Source organism: Heterodontus francisci, chromosome 21 (genome assembly GCF_036365525.1).
Source record: "Heterodontus francisci isolate sHetFra1 chromosome 21, sHetFra1.hap1, whole genome shotgun sequence".
Classification (NCBI taxonomy): Eukaryota; Metazoa; Chordata; class Chondrichthyes; order Heterodontiformes; family Heterodontidae; genus Heterodontus; species Heterodontus francisci.
In genome coordinates, this window is record NC_090391.1 from 59,709,688 (window position 1) to 59,731,133 (window position 21,446).

A 21,446-nucleotide genomic window follows, 5' to 3' on the forward strand; every position below is an offset into this window, starting at 1 on the left:
ACTGCGTCACTGTGCCAAATTGACAGAGGGACATGCATGATATGGTGGAGTGGTTAAGGATGGTATGGTAGTGCAACATTGGCGCTGCTGCGCCAGCTGGCATGAGTTGGTGTTGCAGACCAGAATTGCAACGCCCTGTATCAAGATCTGACCTGGAACCCCTGCCTGAGTCAGTTTGATAATGTTCCACATGACTCCAACTCAATCCACAATCCCACCCCTTACTACAACTCTCCCCACCGCCCCTCCCCTCACTCCAACACACCCCTCCACACCTCTCTTCAATCCAACTCTCCCCACCGCACTTCCCCTCACTCAAACACTTCCCAGCGGCTTTCCACTCACTCCTACACACCCCACTTCACCTCTCCTCACTCCAACCCTCCTCAACATACCTCTTCTAACTCCAACGCTGCTCGACCCCACTCCTCATTATTCCAACCATCCCACCGCCCCTCCCTTCACTCCAACCCTCCCCACCGCCCCTACCCTCACTCCAGCATCCCCTGAACCACTGCCCTCACTCCAACTCTCCTCACCGCTCTTCCACCCACACATATCCTCCCCACCGGCACTCTCCTCACTCCAAACCACACTACCGCCCGTCCTCTCACTCCAACACTCCCTACCACCCCTCCCCTCATTCCAACCCTTCCCCCATTCCAGACATCCCTACCATCCCTTCCCTCACTTCAAGCCTACCTATTGGCCTGCCCATCATGCCAACCTTCCCAAACGCCCATCCCCTCACTACAAATCTCTTAACCACCTTTTCCTCATTCGAACACTCCCCTCCGCTCCTCTCCTCACCCTAGCCGTCCTAACCAACCCTCCCCTCACCCCAACTCTCCACCGCCCCTCCCCTCACTCCTACCCTCCCGAGCGCCATTCCCCTCACTCTAACATTCAACCCCCGAACCTCCCTCACTCCAACCCCACCACATTCCCCCTCACATTGGGAAACAGACCCCTCCCCCTACTCCCCATCACCATGGGAATTAGATCACGCCCTCACTCCCTGTTACCATGGGAAACAGGCCACGCCCCATTCTGTCTCCATGATGACAGGCCCCGCCACCCTGCTGCTGGAAATAGTCAGTGATAATCTCATTATTGAATGAATTTAACAATGTTAGTAAAGGGATATTTCAGCACATTCTTCAACTGCTCTCTGTACTGAGTCTGGGTCACTACGTAAATCACAGTGTTTGTGCAGCAACTCAGGAGCTGCAACATGAAGCCCAATTCCCGCAGAAACCCAGGTAGATAAAGAGACTGGTACCCAAAAACAAACATCCGGAAACATATTGAAAACACCATTAACATCGCCCACAACAGGATGAAATTTATCGAGATAACTAACAGTAAAATGATGGATTTCCTTTGACTCTCCATCTCGGGGTCTCTGCGACTCTCCCCACTGCTGTGAGCCCGGAGTCTCCTACGTCCTCTACTGCTCACTAAAATGTGTCTGACGGTGACAGCGTTGAGCAGCAGAATCAGCACAAATGGGACCCCTGTGGTTAAAATGTTGTGGAGGAACTCGATTATTGTCCAGACACGAGATTCTGCAACATCCCGTGTTACATCACAAAACCAGGGGTCGTTCCACAGCCAATACCGACCTGTGAACATAAAATACCAAATGATATTCTTTAAACAGCTCAGCACAGTCACTGTTCCCACAACCACAGCCGACGTTTTCTCGCTGCAATATTTACTTTTCAGCTTCTGGCAACAAATGGCCACAAATCGATCAAAGGTGAAAGTGACGGTGAACCAGACGGAACAGTCTGTGGCTGCATAAAGCAGGATGAGATGGATATTACACACAGGGATGGACCGAAGGAACTGAAACTGTTCCCAATAAACAATGGGAATCTGTCTCAATATCAGGTCCAGGATAATGACCAGTAGATCCGCCGCTGACATGGCCACCAGGTAGCGAGTGACACATTTGGAGAGACCGCACATTCCCCGAGACAGGATGCCAATCGTCAGCAAGTTAACTGTGAGGAAGAGAAATAAACAGATAAATTACACATCAGGCTGGAGCAGTTACCAGATTGCATGAGGACTTATTGAGGACTTATCATAAATGTGTTTCTGCATCCAGTGATGCGGATTGGATGGAATGATTGGACCTGAATGAATAACTGTGAAGTTCTGTGATAGAGTAGAAGACAGGAGAGATTAAATAATAAAAGGATGATATTGAAATTGTTAAACTGAATGTTGATCATAATCCTCCTCCTCCCTCCTTTCCCCGTCTGGTTTAAAAACTATTCCAATTCTCATCTCTCCCATTTCTGATGAAGGATCACTGACCTGAAACATTGAATCCGTTTCTCTATCCACACATGCTGCCAGACATGCTGAATATTTCCAGAATTTCCTGTTTTTATTTTAGATTTCCATCATCTGCAGCACTTTGCTGTTGTATACAAAATTAAATGTTGGACTGACTCAGAGATTCTGTCTCAATGCCTGTGGTGTGACCTGTGTGTGTGTGTTTTCATGTGTGTTTCAAGACAGGGCTGTGCATTGTGTCTTTGTGTGTTTGTGTGTGCGTGCGTATCAGTGGTTGTGTGCGTGCTTGTGTGTGAGTATGAGTCTGTGTGTGTGTGTGTGTGTTTGTGTCTGTCTGTCTGTGTTTGTGTGTGTTTGTATATCTGTCTTGGTCAGCGCCTGGCGTCGAATCAGTGTGTGTGTTTGCGCATGTGTTCCTCTGTGCCTGCTTTGTAATCTGCGTGTGTATCTGTCTGTATGAGTGTGTGTGTGTGCGAGTGCATATATGTGTTTGTTTCTCTGTCTGGCTCAGTGCCTGGGGTCTGATCGGCGTGTGTGTCTGTGTGTGTGCGTGTGTGTGTGCGTGTGTGTATGTATCTGCATGGCTGTCTGTGTTTTGTGTGTATGTGATTTTATAACTGTCTGGCTCAATGCCTGGGGTCTGATCGGGGTGTGTGTGTGTGTTTGTACAGCTGTCTGGCTCTGTGCCTGGGGTTTGATCTGTGTGTGTGTGTGTGTGTGTGTGTGTGTGTGTGTTTCCGTCTGTCTCTGTGTGTTTGTATATCTGTCTGGCTCAGTGCCTGGGATGTGATCGATGTGTGAGTGTAGGTTTGTACATCTGGAACATTTGGAAAAGTCCTGGGGAAAATTGATGTCCAGAGAGATTTGGGTGTTCAGGTCCACTGTTCCCTGAAGGTGGCAACGCAGGTAAATAGAGTGGTCAAGAAGGCATACGGCATGCTTTCCTTCATCGGACGGGGCATTGAGTACAAGAGTTGGCAGGTCATGTTACAGTTGTATTGGACTTTGGTTCGGCCATATTTGGAATACTGCGTTCAGTTCTGGTCGCCACATTATCAAAAGGATGTGGATGCTTTGGAGAGGGTGCAGAGGAGGTTCACCAGGATGTTGCCTGGTATGGAGGGCGCTAGCTATGAAGAGAGGTTGAGTAGATTAGGATTATTTTCATTAGAAAGACGGAGGTTGAGGGGGGACCTGATTGAGGTGTACAAAATCATGAGAGGTATAGACAGGGTGGATAGCAAGAGGCTTTTTCCCAGAGTGGGGGTTTCAATTACTAGAGGACACGAGTTCAAAGTGAAAGGGGAAAAGTTTAGGGGGGATATGCGTGGAAAGTTCTTTACGCAGAGGGTGGTGGGTACCTGGAACGCATTGCCAGCGGAGGTGGTAGATGCGGGCACGATGGAGTCTTTTAAGATGTATCTAGACAGATACATGAATGGGCAGGAAGAAAAGAGATACAGAAGCTTAGAAAATAGGCGACATGCTTAGAGAGAGGATCTGGATCGGCGCAGGCTTGGAGGGCCGAAGGGCCTGTTCCTGTGCTGTAATTATCTTTGTCTTTGTCTTTGTCTTTATCTGTCTGCCTCAGTGCCTGGGATCTGATCAGTGTGTGAGTGTGCGTCTGTACATCTGTTTGCCTCAGTGCCTGGGTCTGATCGGTGTGTGTGTGTGTGTGTGTGTATTTGTACATCTGTCTGCCTCAGTGCCTGGGGTCTGATCGGTCTGTGAATGTGTTTGTCCATCTGTCTGCCTCAGTGCCTGTGGTCTGATTGGTCTGTGTGTGTTTGTGTGTGTGTTTGTGTGTGTTTGTGTCTGTCTGTGTTTGTGGGATTGTATATCTGCCTGGATCAGTGCCTGGGGACTGGTTGGTGTGTGTGTGTGTTTGTACATCAATCTGCCTCAGTGCCTGGGGACTGATTGGTGTGTGTGTCGGGTCACTGGGGCCAGTCTGGAAGGCTCTTCTGAGAGGAATTGGAAAGGGGATCATCAAGCCCAAGGGGAGGATTATCCTGGGAGGTTCATTGTTTGCGGCTGGGACCTTCCATGGGCCACAGCTTGCTCATGGAGGAGGGAGACTCCACAAGCCCACAGGGAGGGAACCCTATTTTTCAAGGTGCCCGTTCCACGTTTTGGAGTTAACCACCACATCTCCCCCCACTCCCCCCCACCCCCCACCCACACACACAGTGACTAGTAAGTGACTAGTTAAGGGCCTCAATTGGCCTCTGGGTGGTAAACCCTATTGGCCTATCCCCTCCCCCAGCTAGATCACTTGGCGGTAAGGTGATGTCAGGCCCTCTAGCTCCGCTACCCTATGCCATTCACTGGGTCCTCCACCTGCAACCTCATAAAATCCAGCCCATGGAGTGTTGAGACCATGGAGGAGTTTGAAAACAAGAACGATAATTTTAAAATCAAGACATTTCTTAATCGACAGCCAATGGAGTTCAGCGAGCACAGGAGTGATAGGTGAACAGGAGCTACTGTGAGTTAACACATCAGCAGAAGAGTTTTGGATGACCTGAAGTTTACAGACAGTAGAATGTGGGAGATCAGCAGGAGGACATTGGAATGGTCAAGTCTAAAGGGAATGAAGGAATGAATGAGAATTTTGACCAGAGCAGCTGACGCAGGGATGACGCCAGGCGATGTTATGGAGAACATTTTTGACCCGTATTCAGGAGAACCTTTTTGCTCAGTATGTAGCAAGTGCTACAAGAGAGAGTGCAGGTTCAGACTTTGCTTTAGGAAATGAAGATGGGCAGGTGGAAGGATTAGCAGTGGGAGAGCATGTTGGTGTTAGAGATCATAATTCAGTCAGTTTTTATATAATTATGGAAAAGAACAAAGATGGAACAGGAGTTAGAGTTCTCAATTGGAGCAAGGCCAATTTTACTAAACTGAGGAGTAATATAGCGAAAGTGAACTGGAAACAGCTACTTGAAGGTATATCAGTGTGAGAACAGCGGGAGGCATTCAAAGAACAGATTCAAGAGGTTCAGAGGAAACCTGTTCCCACAAAGGAATAAAAAAAAGATGAGACAGCCAAATCTACAGCTCCATGGATGGCAAGGTGCAGACAGGATAAGATAAGGCACAAAAGGAAAGCTTATGCCCGACACCGAGAACTCAATGCGACAGAAAACCGAGAGTATAGAAAGTGGAGGGGTGAAATTTTAAAAAAATTAAGAAAGCAAAGAGAAGGCATGAAAGAACATTCGCAAGCAAAATCAAGGTGAACCCAAAGATGCTTTTGCAATACATTAAGAGTAGGAGGATAACTAAGGGGAGAGTAGGGCCATAATAGACCAAAAAGGTAACCTATGTGCAGGGGAGGAACATATTGGTGTGGTCTTAATGAATGCTTTATGTCTGTCTTCACAAAAGAGGGGGACGATGCAGATATTATAGTTAAGGAGGAAGTGTGTGAAATATTGGATATGATAAATATAGGGAGAGAGGAAGTATTAATGGGATTAGTATCCTTGAAAGTTGCTAAATTGCCACATCTGGATGCAATGCACCGCAGATTGTTAAAAGAAGCAAGAGAGGAAATAGCAGAGGGTCTGACCTTCATTTACCAGTCCTCACTGGATACAGGTGTGGAGCCAGAGGATTGGAAAACTGTTAACATTGTACCTCTGTTTAAAAAGGGAGCGAGGGCTAGGCTGAATAATTACAGGCCAGTCAGTCTAACCTCGTCGTGGGAAAATTATTGAAATCAATTCTGAGAGATAGGATAAACTGTCACTTAGAAAGGCATTGATTAATTAAGGTAGTCAGCATGGACTTGTTAAGGGAAGATCGTGTCTGACGAACTTACATGAATTTTTTGAAGATGTAACAAGGAAGATAGATCAGGGTAGTGCAGTTGATGTGGTCCACATGGATTTTAGCAAAGCTTTTGACAAGGTCCCACAGGGAAGACTAGTTAATAAAATAAAATCCCATGGGATCCAGGGAAATGTAACAAGGTGGATGCAAAATTGACTCAGTGGCAGGAAACAAAGGGTAATTGTTGATGGGTGCTTTTGAGACTGGAGGGCTGTTTCCAGTGGCATTTCACAGGGCTCAGTACTGGGTACCCATGTTTTTTTCTGGTGCATATCAACGATTTTGACGTAAATGTAGGGGGGCATGATCAAGAAGTTTGCAGACGACACAAAGATTGACCAGTGGTAGATAGTAAGAAGGATAGCTGTGGACTGCAGGATGATATTGATGGTTTGGTCAGATGGGTAGAAAGTGGCAAATGGAATTCAACTTGGAGAACTGTGAGATGATGCATTTAGGGAGGTCAAACAAGGCAAAGGAATACACGATTAATGGAAAAATCCTGAGAAGAGTAGAGGAAGTGAGCGACCATGGAACAAATGTCCACTGATTCCTGAAGGTTGCAGGACAGGTTGATAAGATGGTTAAGAAGGCATATGGAATCGTTTTCCTTTATTAGGCGAGCTATCGAATACAAGACAAGGGAGTTTATACTGGAACTGTATAAATCAATAGTTAGGCCACAACTTGAGTACTGTGTGCAGTTCTGCTCACATCATTACAGAAAGGATGAAATTGCACTAGAGAGGGTACAGAGGTGATTTACAAGGATGTTGCCAGGACTGTATAAAATGCAGCTACAACGAAAGATTGGAGCGGCTGTTGCTATTCTCCTTGGAACAGAGAAGGCTGAGGGGAGATCTGATTGAAAGGTACGAAATGTTGAGGGGACTGGATAGAGTGGAGGTGAATGGTCTATTCACCTTAGCAGGGAGATCAGTGACTAGGAGGCATAGATTCAAAGTGACTGGTAGACAGATTAGATGGGAGATGAGGAGAAAAATCACCCAGCATGTGGTGGGGGTCTGAAACTCACTGTCTGAAAGGGTAGTTGAGGCAGAAACCCTGAACCCATTTTAAAGGTGTCTTGATGCACCTCAAGTGCCGTAATCTGCAGGGTTACAGACCAAATGCTGGAAGGTGGGATTCGGCTGGGGGGCTCATTATTTGGTCGGCAGAGACATAATGGGCCAAGTGGTCTCTTTCTGTGTTTTAATCACTCGATGACTTCCTATGATTTTTAGATGATTTCCTATGTGCAGATAGGCCGTTTTTGTGAAGGTGTGTATATGTGGTCACGAGGTCATCTCGGGTTCAAATATGACACCAAGGTGCGAACAGTCTAATTTAGTCTCACACAGTTGCCAGGGAGAGGGATGGAGTCGGTAGCTAGGGAATGAAGTTTGGATCGGGGACTGAAAACAATATCTTCAATCTTTTCAAATTTGAATTGTCACAGCAGATGTGTGAGGTAATACATTTTAGAAGGATGTATGTGGAGAGACAACACAAGTTACATGTTACAACTGTAAGGGAGTGCAAGAATAGAGAGACCTGGGGAGTTTATTTGTAAATCATTGAATGTCACAGGAGGGGTTAACAAAACAGTTAATAAAGCATATGAGATCCTTGGCTTTATAAACAGAGGCATAGAAAACAAAACTGGGAAGTTATGTTAAATCTATATAAAACACGACAGCACATCCCAGTACATGACACATGGAACAGCAGAATTTTAATCATATAGTACCAGGGATCTGGGAATTCAGTTACGTGGAGAGATTGGAAAAGCTGGTATTGTTCTATTTAGAGCGGTGAAGGGTAAGAGGAGATTTAATATAGAATTCAAAATCATGAAGGGTTTTGGTAGGGTAATTAAGTATGATCTGCCTTTACTGGAGTGTGTACGAAATGTGTTTCTGGAGCAGTACATTGAAGGACCAACTAGAGATTGGGCTATTTTAGATTTCGTATTTTGTAATGTGAGAAGGCAAATTAATAACCTTGCTGCAAAGGAGCCTTTGGGATTTAATGACCATAATATGATAGAATCTCACGTTAAGTTTTAATGTGATAATTCTGAAACTAGTGTCTTAAATCTGAACAAGGGAAACTTGAGACAAGTTGGCTGTTGTGGATTTGGAAAATACACTAAAAGATTTGAAAGTAGACAGGCAATGGCTAGTATTTAAAAATACTACATGGTCTACAACAAATAGATGTTCCGATAAGGCACAAGCACTCAATGGCAAAGTTGAATCAACTGTGGTTAACAAAAGAAATTAAGGATTGCAATAGATCAAATGAAGTGGTTTATTAGGATGCCAGATAAATCCCCTGGACCAGATGATCTACAGCCCAGAGTGTTGAAGAAGGCGGCTATAGAGATGGTGGATGTATAGGTGGGTAACTTCCAAGATGCTATAGATTCTGGAAGGGTTCCTGAAGACTGTAAAGTGATCAATGTAACCCCACGATTTAAGAAGGGTTGGAAAGGGAAAATGGAGAACCACAGACCTGTTAGTTTGACATCATAGAGGGACAGAGTTAAACAGCACACAAACAGGTCATTCGGCCCATCATGGCTGTGCGGCTATCAGACAGCTAACTATTATAAAACCATTTTTCAGCTCGTGGTCCGGAGCCTTGTATGCAGTGGCATTTCAAGTGCTCATCTAAATACTTCTTAAATGTTGTGAGGGTTCCTGCCTCTACCAGCTCTTCAGGCAGTGCGTTCCAATTTCCATCCTCTCTCGGGGTGATTTTCTTCCCCTCAAATCCCCTCTAAACCTCTTGACCCTTGCCTTAAAGCTATGCCTCTTGGTTATTGGCCCCTAAGGGAACATGTTTCTTCCTATCTAACCTATCAACGCCCCTCATAATTTTTCATACCTCAATCATGTCCCCCCTCAGCCTTCTCTGCTCAAAGGGGAACAACCCTAGCCTATCCAGTCTCTCTTCATAGCTGAAATGCTCCAGCCCAGGCAACATTTTGGTAAATTTCCTCTGCACCCTCTCCAGTGCAATCACATCCTTCCGAAAGTGTGGCGACCAGAACTGTACTCAGTACTCCAGCTGTGGCCGAATTAGCGTTTTATGCAGCTCCATCATAACCTCCCTGCTCTTAAATTCGATGCCTCAGTTAATAAAGGCAAGTATCCCATATGCCTTCCTGACCACCTAATCTACATGTGCTGCTGCCTTCAGTGATCTATGGATAAGTACACCAAGATCCCTCTAACCTTCTGTACTTCCTAGGATCCTACCATGCATTGTATATTCCATTGCCTATTGGTCCTCCCAAAATGCATCAGCTTACACTTCTCAGGAGTAAATTCCATTTGCCACAGCATTGCCCATCAGTCGAAGGGAAAATGTTGGGATCTATTGTAAAGGATGTGATAACTGGACACTTAGAAAATAATGTAAAGTTTACAGAGTCAACATGGATTTATGAAAGGGATATCAAGTGCGACAAACCTTTTGAAGGTTTTGATGATGTTACTTTTAGCATAGATAATGGATGTGTGATATTTGTATTAAGAGAAAGGCTTTGATAAGGTCCCACACAGTAGGTTAGTAAACAAAGTTACAGCACATGGGATTGGGGGTAATATACTGGTATTGATTGAGAATTGGTTAACAGACAGAAAAGAAAGAGTAGGAATAAACAGGTCATTCTCAGGCTGTTACTAGTGAGGTACTGCAAGGATCAGCACTAGTGCCACAGCATTTCACAATCCATATTGGATGTGGGGACCAAATGTCATATTTACAAATTTGCTGATGACACAAAACTAGGTGGGAGTGTGAATTGTCAGGAGGATGCAAGGAAGCTTCAAGCAGATTTGAACAGGCTAAGTAAAGGAGAAAGAACCTGGTCGATGGAATATAATGTGAATAAGTGTCAAGTGATCCACTCCGGCTCATGAGTCACTAAAAGCTGGTATGCACGTGCAACAACCCATTAAGAATGAAAATGATATGTTGACCTCCATCCCAAGGGGATTTCAGTACAGGAATAAAAATGTATTAATTCAATTGTATGTTGCCTTGGTGAGAACGCACCTGGAGTACTGTGGACAGTTTGGTATCCTTATCAAAAGAAGGATATGCTTGCCATAGAGGTAGTGCAACGAAGGTTCAGCAGACTAATCCCTGGGATGGCGGAATTGTCCTACGAGGAGAGGTTGAGAAAACTGGGCCTGTCTTCTCTTGAGTTTCGAGGAATGAGAAGTGATCGCATACAAAATTCTTTCAGGGGGTGACAGATTGGGTGTAGATCGGATGCTTCCCTGGCTGGTGAGTCTAGGACCAGGGGATATATTCTCAGAATAAGGGGCAGGCGATTTAAGACTGAGACGAAGATGAATTTCTTCACACAGAGGGTGGTAAATGTTTGGAAGTCACTACCACAGAGGGCGTGGAAGCTCAATCACTGAGCATGTTCAAGACAGAAATCAATGGATTTCCCGAAAGAAATGACATCAAGAGATATGGGGATAGCTCGGGAAAGTGGCATTGAGGTAGATGATCAGCCATGACCTAATTCAATGACGGAGCAGGCTCGGTGGGCTGAGCGGCCTACTCCTGCTCCTATGTTCCCACAAATACTTGCATGCTATGCTTCATTATCTCAAACCTCTCCATGTTTCTGTTGATTTCTTCTCTGACTATTGTTTGTAAAACATTACCCACCACTGTTGTTGAACGAACTGGTCTGTAGCTGCTAGGACTGTGCTCACAGCCTTATTAAGAAGGTGCAGATTTAAAGTAATTGGCAAAGAACAAGACGCAAAATGAGTAGAATTTTCTTACACAGCGAGTTGCCAAATCTGGAGCCTTCGGTTATCTCGAAACATACAGGGTAAGATAAATCAAAAAAAAAAGAAAGCTTATGTCAGTCACAAACAAATAATACTTTAGAAAGACCAGAGGAGTAAAAAAATGCAGGGGTAAAGTAAAAAAAGGAAATTAGAAAAGCAAAGAAAGGACATGAAAAATTATTGGCAGATTAAATCAAGTAGTTTAGTTATACGGCACTGAAAACAGGCCCTTCGGCCCACCGAGTCTGTGCCGACCATCAACCACCCATTTAGACTAATACTACATTCCTACCACATCCCCACCTGTCCCTATATTTTCCCTACCACTTACCTATACGAGGGGCAATTTCTAACGGCCAATTTACCTATCAACCTGCAAAGTCCTTGGCATATGGGAGGAAACCGGAGCACCCGGCGGAAACCCACGCAGACACAGGGAGAACTTGCAAACTCCACACAGGCAGTACCCAGAATTGAACCCGGGTCGCTGGAGCTGTGAGGCTGCGGCGCAAACCACTGCACCACTGTGCCGCCCAAAGCAAAGTAAAACACAAAGATGGTTTATCAGTACATTAAGAATAAAAGGATAACGAAGGAAAGGGGAGGGCATTTCAGAGATCTACAAGGTAGCTTATGCGTGGCTGCAGAAGATGTGGACAGGAATCTTAATGAATTTTATTTCTCTGTCTTCACAAAGGAGAGGGATCATGCAGACATTGTAGTTTCAGAGGAGGAGTGTCAAATATTATACAGGATAAGAATAATGAGACAGGTAATGCTAGAGGGTCTGACATCCTTGAAAGTGAAAAAATTGCCAGGGCTGGATGGATTGCACCCCAGGTTGTGAAAGGAAGCCAGGGAGGAAACAGCGCATGCTCTGAGGATCATCTTCAAAACCTCACTGGGTACATGCGAGGTACCAGAGGACTGGAGGTCTGTGAATGCTGCACCATTGTTAAAAAGGGTGCCAGGGATAGGTCAAATAATTATAAGCCGGTCAGTCTGAAAGAGTACAGAGGAGATTTACGAGGATGTCACCAAAGAACAAAGAACAAGAACAAAGAACAGTACAGCTCAGGAACAGGCCAACCGGCCAATCTTGAGGCCTGCCTAAACTAACACCTTCTGCACTTCCGGGGCCCATATCTCTCCATTCCCTTCCTATTCATACATTTGTCAAGTTGTCTCTTAAACGTCGCTATCGTATCTGATTCTGCCACCTCCCCTGGCACCAAATTCCAGGCACTCACCACCCCCTGTGTAAATAACGTGCCACGCACATCCTCTCTAAACTTTGCCGCTCGCACCTGAAACAAATGTCCCCTAGTAATTGACTCTTCCTCCCGAGGGAAAAGCTTCTGACTGTCCCCTCTGTCCAAGCCAAGCATAACTTTGTAATCCTCTATCATGTCGCCCCTCCACCTCCGTCGTTCCAGTGAAAAAAAACTGAGTTTTTCCAACCTCTCCACATAGCTAATGCCCTCCAGACCAGGCAACATCCTGGTAAACCTCCTCTGTACGCTCTCCAAAGCCTCCACGTCCTTCTGGTAGTGTTGTGACCATAATTGCACGCAATATTCTAAGTGTGGCCTAATTAAGGTTCTGTACAGCTGCAACATGACTTGCCAATTTTAATACTCCATGCCCCGACCGATGAAGGCAAGCATGCCGTATGCCTTCCTAACTACCTTAACCATCTGCGTTGCCACTTTCTGTGCACATGCACGCCCAGATCTCTCTGCCTGTCAATACTCCTAAGGATTCTGCCATTTATTCTATACCTCCCACCTCCATTAGACGTTCCAAAATGCAATGGCAAGCAAGAACTTGGTTTAAAGTGTGTCTACTTCAACGCCAGGAGCATCCGGAATAAGGTGGGTGAGCTTGCAGCATGGGTTGGTACCTGGGATCTCGATGTTGTGGCCATTTCGGAGACATGAGTAGAGCAGGGGCAGGAATGGATGTTGCAGGTTCCGGGATTTGGATGTTTCAGGAAGAACAGAGAAGATGGTAAAAAAGGTGGGGGGGGGGGCGGCGGTGTGGCATTGTTAATCAAGGAGAGTATGACAGTGGCAGAAAGGACGTTTGAGGACTCGTCTACTGAGGTAGTATGGGCCGAGGTTAGAAACAGGAGAGGAGAGGTCACCGTGTTGGGAGTCTTCTATAGACCTCCGAATAGTTCCAGAGATGTAGAGGAAAGGATAGCGAAGATGATTATCGACAGGAGCGAGAGTAACAGGGTAGTTGTTATGGGGGACTTTAACTTTCCAAATATTGACTGGAAATACGATAGTTCGAGTACTTTAGATGGGTCAGTTTTTGTCCAGTGTGTGCAGAAGGGTTTTCTGACACAGTATGTCGACAGGCCAACCAGGGGCGATGCCACATTGGATTTGTTACTGCGTAATGAACCCGGCCAGGTGTTAGATTTAGTTGTAGGTGAGCACTTAGGTGATAGTGATCACAATTCGGTTAGGTTTACCTGAGCGATGGGCAGGGACAGGTATATACCGCAGTGCAAGAATTATCGCTGGGGGAAAGGAAATTATGATGCGATTAGGCAAGAGTTAGGATGTGTAGGATGGGGAAGGAAACTGCAGGGGATGAGCTCAATCGAAATGTGGAGCTTATTCAAGGAGCAGCTACTGCGTGTCCTTGATAAGTATGTACCCGTCAGGCAGGGAGGAAGTTGTCGAGCGAGGGAGCCATGGTTGACGAAAGAAGTTGAAGCGCTTGTCAAGAGGAAGAAGGCGGCTTATGTTAGGATGAGACGTGAAGGCTCAGTTTGGGCGCTTGAGAGTTACAAGCGAACCAGGAAGAATCGAAAGGGAAGAGCTAAGAAGAGCAAGGAGAGGACACGAGAAGTCATTGGCGGATAGGATCAAAGAAAACTCTAAGGCTTTCTGTAGGTATATCAGGAATAAAAGAATGACCAGAGTTAGATTAGGGCCAATCAAGGATAGTAGTGGGAAGTTGTGTGTGAAATTAGAGGAGATAGGGGAAGCGTTAAATGAATATTTTTCGTCAGTATTTACAGTAGAGAAAGAAAATGTTGTCGAGGAGAAAACTGGGATTCAGACTACTCGGCTAGATGGGATTGAGGTTCACAAGGAGGAGGTCTTAGCAATTTTGTAAAGTGTGAAAATAGATAAGTCCCCTGGGCCAGATGGGATTTATCCGAGGATTCTCTGGGAAGCCAGGGAGGAGATTGCAGAGCCTTTGTCCTTGATCTTTATGTCGTCATTGTCGACAGGAATAGTGCCGGAAGACTGGAGGATAGCAAATGTTGTCCCCTTGTTCAAGAAGGACAGCCCTGGTAATTACCAGGGACAGCCCTGGTAATTATCGACCTGTGAGCCTTCCTTCGGTTGCGGGTAAAATGTTGGAAAAGGTTATAAGAGACAGGATTTATAATCATCTTGAAAAGAATAAGTTCATTAGCGATAGTCAGCACGGTTTTGTGAAGTGTAGGTCGTGCCTCACAAACCTTATTGAGTTTTTCGAGAAGGTGACCAAACAGGTGGATGAGGGTAAAGCAGTGGTTGTGGTGTATATGGATTTCAATAAGGCGTTTGATAAGGTTCCCCACGGTAAGCTATTGCAGATAATACGGACGGAGGGGTTGAAGGTGATATGGAGCTTTGGATCAGAAATTGGCGAGCTGAAAGAAGACAGAGGGTGGTGGTTGATGGCAAATGTTCATCCTGGAGTTTAGTTACTAGTGGTGTACCGCAAAAATGTGTTTTGGGGCCACTGCTGTTTGTCATTTTTATAAATGACCTGGAAGAGGGTGTAGAAGGGTGGGTTAGTAAATTTGCGGATGACACGAAGGTCGGTGGGGTTGTGGATCGTGCCGAAGGATGTTGTCGGGTACAGAGGGACATAGATAGGCTGCAGAGCTGGGCTGAGAGATGGCATAAGGAGTTACATGCGGAAAAGTGTGAGGTGATTCACTTTGGAAGGAGTAACAGGAATGCAGAGTACTGGGCTAATGGGAAGATTCTTGGTAGTGTGGATGAGCAGAGAGATCTTGGTGTCCAGGTACATAAATCCCTGAAAGTTGCCACCCAGGTTAATAGGGCTGTTAAGAAGGCATATGGTGTGTTAGCTTTTATTAGTAATGGGATCGAGTTTCGGAGCCACGAGGTCATGCTGCAGCTGTACAAAACTCTGGTGAGACCGCACCTGGAGTATTGCGTGCAGTTCTGGTCACTGCATTATAGGAAGGATGTGGAAGCTTTGGCAAGGGTGCAGAGGAGATTTACGAGGAAGTTACCTGGTATGGAGGGAAGGTCTTACGAGGAATGGCTGAGGGACTTGAGCTTGTTTTCGTTGGAGAGAAGGAGGAGGAGAGGTGACTTAATAGAGACATGTACGATCATCAGAGGGTTAGATAGGGTGGATAGTGAGAGTCTTTTTCCTCGGATGGTGATGACAAACACGAGGGGACATAGCTTTAAGTTGAGGGGTGATAGATATAGGACAGATGTTAGAGGTAGTTTCTTTCCTCAGAGAGTAGTAAGGGCGTGGAACGCCCTGCCTGCAACAGTAGTAGACTCGCCAACATTAAGGGCATTTAAGTGGTCATTGGATAGACATATGGATGAAAATGGAAGAGTACAGGTCAGATGGTTTCACCGGTCGGCGCAAGATCGAGGGCCGAAGGGCCTGTACTGCGCTGTATTGTTCTAATTCTAATTCTAATTCTCTCACATTTGTCCAGTTTATACTACATCTGCCATTTCTGCGCCCAAGTCTCCAACCGATCTATATCCTGCTATATCCTCTGAGAATCCTCATTATTATCCGCAACTCCACCAACCTTTGTGTCATCCGCAAACTTACTAATCAGACCAGCTGCATTTTCCTCCATATCATTTATATATACTTCAAACAGCAAGGGCCACAGCACTGATCCCTGCGGAAAACTATTGGTCACATCCTTCTATTCAGAAAAACACCCATCCACTGATACCCTCTGTCTTCCATGACTGAGCCAATTCTGTATCCATCTTGCCAGCTCATCTCTGATCCCTTGTGACTTCACCTTTTGTACCAGTCTGCCATGTGGGACCTTGTCAAAGGCTTTACTAAAGTCCATGCAGATAACATCCACTGCCCTTCCTTCATCAATCATCTTTGTCACTTCCTCAAAAAACACAATTAAATTAGTAAGACACGACCTCCCCTTAAGAAAACCATGCTGTCTCTCGCTAATAAGTTCATTTGTTTCCAAATGGGAGTAAATCATGTCCCGAAGAATCCTCTCTAATAGTTTCCCTACCATAGAACATAGAACATAGAAAAATACAGCACAGAACAGGCCCTTCGGCCCACGATGTTGTGCCGATCCTTTGTCCTCTGTCAAGGACAATTTAATCTATACCCCATCATTCTCCTTTATCCATATACCTATCTAAAAGCCGTTTGAAAGTCCCTAAAGTTTCTGACTCAACAACTTCCCCAGGCAAGGCATTCCATGCCCCGACCACTCTCTGGGTAAAGAACCTTCCCCTGACATCCCCCTTATATCTCCCACCCTTCACCTTAAATTTATGACCCCTTGTAACGCTTTGCTCCACCCGGGGAAAAAGTTTCTGACTGTCTACCCTATCTATTCCCCTGATCATCTTATAAACCTCTATCATGTCACCCCTCATCCTTCTCCGTTCTAATGAGAAGAGGCCTAGAATGTTCAGCCTTTCCTCGTAAGACTTATTCTCCATTCCAGGCAACATCCTGGTAAATCTCCTCTGCACCCTCTCCAAGGCTTCCACATCCTTCCTAAAATGAGGCGACCAGAACTGCACACAGTACTCCAAATGAGGCCTTACCAAGGTCCTGTACAGCTGCATCATCACCTCACGGCTCTTAAATTCAATCCCTCTGCTAATGAACGCTAACACCCCATATGCCTTCTTCACAGCCCTATCCACTTGAGTTGCAACTTTCAACGATCTATGCACATAGACCCCAAGGTCTCTCTGCTCCTCCACATGCCCAAGAACCCTACCGTTAACCCAGTATTTTGCATTCGTGTTTGTCCTTCCAAAATGGACGACCTCACACTTTTCATGGTTAAACTCCATCTGCCACTTTTCAGCCCAGCACTGCAACCTATCCAAGTCCCTTTGCAGACGACAATAGCCCTCCTCGGTATCCACAACTCCACCAACCTTTGTATCATCTGCAAATTTACTGACCCACCCTTCGACTTCCTCATCCAAGTCGTTAATAAAAATCACAAACAGGAGAGGACCCAGAACTGATCCCTGTGGCACGCCACTGGTAACTGGGCTCCAGGCTGAGTATTTACCATCTAAGACCACTCTCTGCCTTCTATCAGTTAGCCAATTCTTAATCCAACTGGCCACATTCCCCACTATCCCATGCCTCCTGACTTTCTCCATAAGTCTACCATGGGGGACCTTATCAAATGCCTTACTAAAATCCATGTACACCACATCCACTGGTTTACCCTCATCCACTTGCTTGGTCACCTGCTCAAAGAATTCAATCAGGCTTGTGAGGCAAGACCTACCCCTCACAAAACCGTGCTGACTGTCCCGAATCAAGCAGTGTCTTTCCAGATGCTCAGAAATCCTATCCCTCAGCACCTTTTCCATCAACTTGCCTACCACCGAAGTAAGACTAACTGGCCTGTAATTCCCAGGGTAGTTCCTATTCCCTTTCTTGAACAGGGGCACAATATTTGCCACCCTCCAATCACCTGGTACCACCCCCGTCAACAGAGAAGATGAAAAGATCATTGCCAGCGGCTCTGCAATTTCATCCCTTGCTTCCCATAACATCCTTGGATATACCCCGTCAGGCCCGGGAGACTTGTCTATCTTCAAGTTATTCAAAAACCCCAACACATCTTCCCTCCTAACGAGCACTTCCTCGAGCTTACCAGTCTGTTTCACACCGTCCTCTTCAGTAATACACCCCTTCTCATTCGTAAATACCGAAGAGAAGTACTCATTCAAAACCTCACTTATCTCTTCCGGCTCAACACACAGTCTCCCGCTATTGTCCTTGACCGGACCTACGGTCCCCCTAGTCATCCTCATATTTCTGACATACGCGTAAAAGGCCTTGGGGTTTTCTTTTATCCTACCCGCCAAGCATTTTTCATGCCCTCTCTTAGCTCTCCTAATCCCTTTCTTCAGATCCTTCCTGGCCATCTTGTATCCCTCCAGAGCTATGCCTGTGCCCTTTTTCCTCAACCTTATATACGCATCCTTCTTCTTCCTAACAAGACTCTCAACCTCTCTTGTCAACCACGGTTCCCTCACATGACCATCCCTTCCATGTCTGACAGGGACATGCTTATCAATGGCCCCTACTATCTGCTCCTTGAAAAAGTTCCACATTTCGACCGTGCCCTTCCCTGCCAGCATATGCTCCCAACTTATGCTCCTCAGTTCCTGCCTGACAGCATCATATCTACCCTTCCCCCAATTGTAAACCTTGCCCTGTTGCACATACCTATCCCTCTCCATTACCACAGTGAATGCTACAGAATTGTGATCACTATCTCCAAAGTGCTCGCCCACCAACAGCTCTATCACTTGCCCTGGTTCATTACCTAGTACCAAATCCAATATTGCCTCCCCTCTGGTCGGGCAGTCTACATACTGAGTCAGAAAAGCTTCCTGGACATACTGCACAAACACTACCCCATCCAAACTATTCGATCTAAAGAGTTGCCAATCAATATTTGGGAAGTTGAAATCCCCCATAATTACTACCCTGTGACTTCTGCTCCTTTCCAAAATCTGTTTCCCAATCTGCTCTTCCACCTCCCTGCTGCTATTGGGGGGCCGATAGAAAACTCCCATCAAGGTGACTGCTCCTTTCCTGTTCCTGACCTCAACCCACAGTGCCTCAGTCGGCAGATCCTCCTCGAAAATTCTTTCAGCAGTTGTTACACTATTTCTAACTAACAATGCCACCCCCCCACCTCTTTTACCACCATTCCTAATCTTATGAAAACATCTATAACCAGGTACCTCCAAGAACCATTCCTCCCCCTCACCTATCCACGTTTCAGTGATGGCCACAACATCGTAGTCCCAAGTGCCCATCCACGCCTTCAATTCACTCACCTTATTCCTGATGCTTCTTGCGTTGAAGTATACGCACTTTAACCCTTCTCCGTGCCCATCTGTCCTCTGCGACAGTGCTACCTTCCCCAATACCTCACTACACTCTTTGTCTTTCTGAGTGGACCCACTGGTCCCTGGACTACAAGTCCGGTTCCCATCCCCCTCCCAAACTAGTTTAAACCCTCCCGAACAGTACTAGCAAACCTCCCTCCCAGGATATTGGTGCCCCTCTGGTTCAGATGCAGCCCGTCCTGTTTGAACAGGTCCCATCTTCCCCAGAATGCAGTCCAATTATCCAAGAACTGGAAGCCCTCTCTCCTACACCATTCCTGCAGCCACGTGTTCAGCTGTGCTCTCTCCCTATTCCTAGCCTCACTATCACGTGGCGCCGGCAACAAACCAGAGATAACAACTCTGTCCGTCCGAGCTTTCAGCTTCCAGCCTAACTCCCTAAACTCACTTCTAACATCTGTGCCACCCTTCCTTCCTACGTCGTTGGTGCCAATGTGCACCACGACCTCTGGCTGCTCCCCCTCCCCTTTAAGGATCCTGAAGACGCGATCACAAACATCACGGACCCTGGCACCAGGTAGGCAACAAACCATCCGTGCGTCTCGCTTGCGCCCACAGAACCGCCTGTCGGTACTCCTCACCATCGAGTCCCCGATGACTAGTGCTCTCCCATTCTCCCTCCTTCCCTTCTGAGCCACAGTGCAGGACCCCGTGCCAGAGGCCCGTTCACTGCAGCCTGCCCCCGATAGGCCGTCCCCCCCAACAGTATCTAAAACTGTATACTTGTTGCTGAGGGGAACGACCACAGGAGATCCCTGCACTGACCTCTTCCCACCTCTAACTGTTACCCAGCTGCCTTTGTTTTGTGGAGTAACGACATCCCTGTAGCTTCTATCTATCACCCCCTCAGCTTCCCGAATGATCCTCAGTTCATCCAGCTCCAGCTCCAGTTCCCTAACACGGTACAACTTTTAAAACACAGCTCCTGTTGCCTTCACTTACCCACCGAAGAGTCGCTACCTTCTCCTGCTGCTCCGCCGGGAAATGAGGCCGAGTCCACGGAGCTCCGCACCTTTAAAGAAAATACCTACCCAGGAGTCCTTGCTGCCGTCCAGCTTCCGGTTCCTCCCGCGCCAAAAGTAACTTGAACACAAGGAAAACAGTAAGTACAACTTTTAAAACACAGCTCCTGTTGCCTTCACTTACCCACCGAAGAGTCGCTACCTTCTCCTGCTGCTCCGCCGGGAAATGAGGCCGAGTCCACGGAGCTCCGCACCTTTAAAGAAAATACCTACCCAGGAGTCCTTGCTGCCGTCCAGCTTCCGGTTCCTCCCGCGCCAAAAGTAACTTGAACACAAGGAAAACAGTAAGTACAACTTTTAAAACACAGCTCCTGTTGCCTTCACTTACCCACCGAAGAGTCGCTACCTTCTCCTGCTGCTCTGCCGGGAAATGAGGCCGAGTCCACGGAGCTCCGCACCTTTAAAGAAAATACCTACCCAGGAGTCCTTGCTGCCGTCCAGCTTCCGGTTCCTCCCGCGCCAAAAGTAACTTGAACACAAGGAAAACAGTAAGTACAACTTTTAAAACACAGCTCCTGTTGCCTTCACTTACCCACCGAAGAGTCGCTACCTTCTCCTGCTGCTCCGCCGGGAAATGAGGCCGAGTCCACGGAGCTCCGCACCTTTAAAGAAAATACCTACCCAGGAGTCCTTGCTGCCGTCCAGCTTCCGGTTCCTCCCGCGCCAAAAGTAACTTGAACACAAGGAAAACAGTAAGTACAACTTTTAAAACACAGCTCCTGTTGCCTTCACTTACCCACCGAAGAGTCGCTACCTTCTCCTGCTGCTCCGCCGGGAAATGACGGAAGGCTCACCGGCCTATAATTTCCTGGATTTTCCTTGCCAGACTTCTTAAAAAAAGGAACAACATTGGCTATCCTCCAGTCCTCTGGGACCTCACTGACAGCCAATGAATATGAAAATATTTCTGTCAAGGCCCCAGCAATTTCTTCCCTTGCCTCCCTTCGTATTCTTGGGTAGATGCCATCGGGCCCTGGGGACTTATCTACCTTAATGCTTTGCAAGACACCCAACACCTCCTCCTTTTTGATAGAGATGACTGAGACGATCTGCACTCCCTTCCCTAGGCTCTTCATCCACCAAGTCCTTCTCTTTGGTGAATACTGATGCAAAGTACTCATTTCGCACCTCGGCCATTTCCTCTGGCTCCACGCATAGATTCCCATCTCTGTCCTTGAGTGGGCCAAACCTTTCCCTGGTTACCCTCTTGCTCTTTACATATGTATAAAAAGCCTTGGGATTTTCCTTAATCCAGTTTGCCAATGACT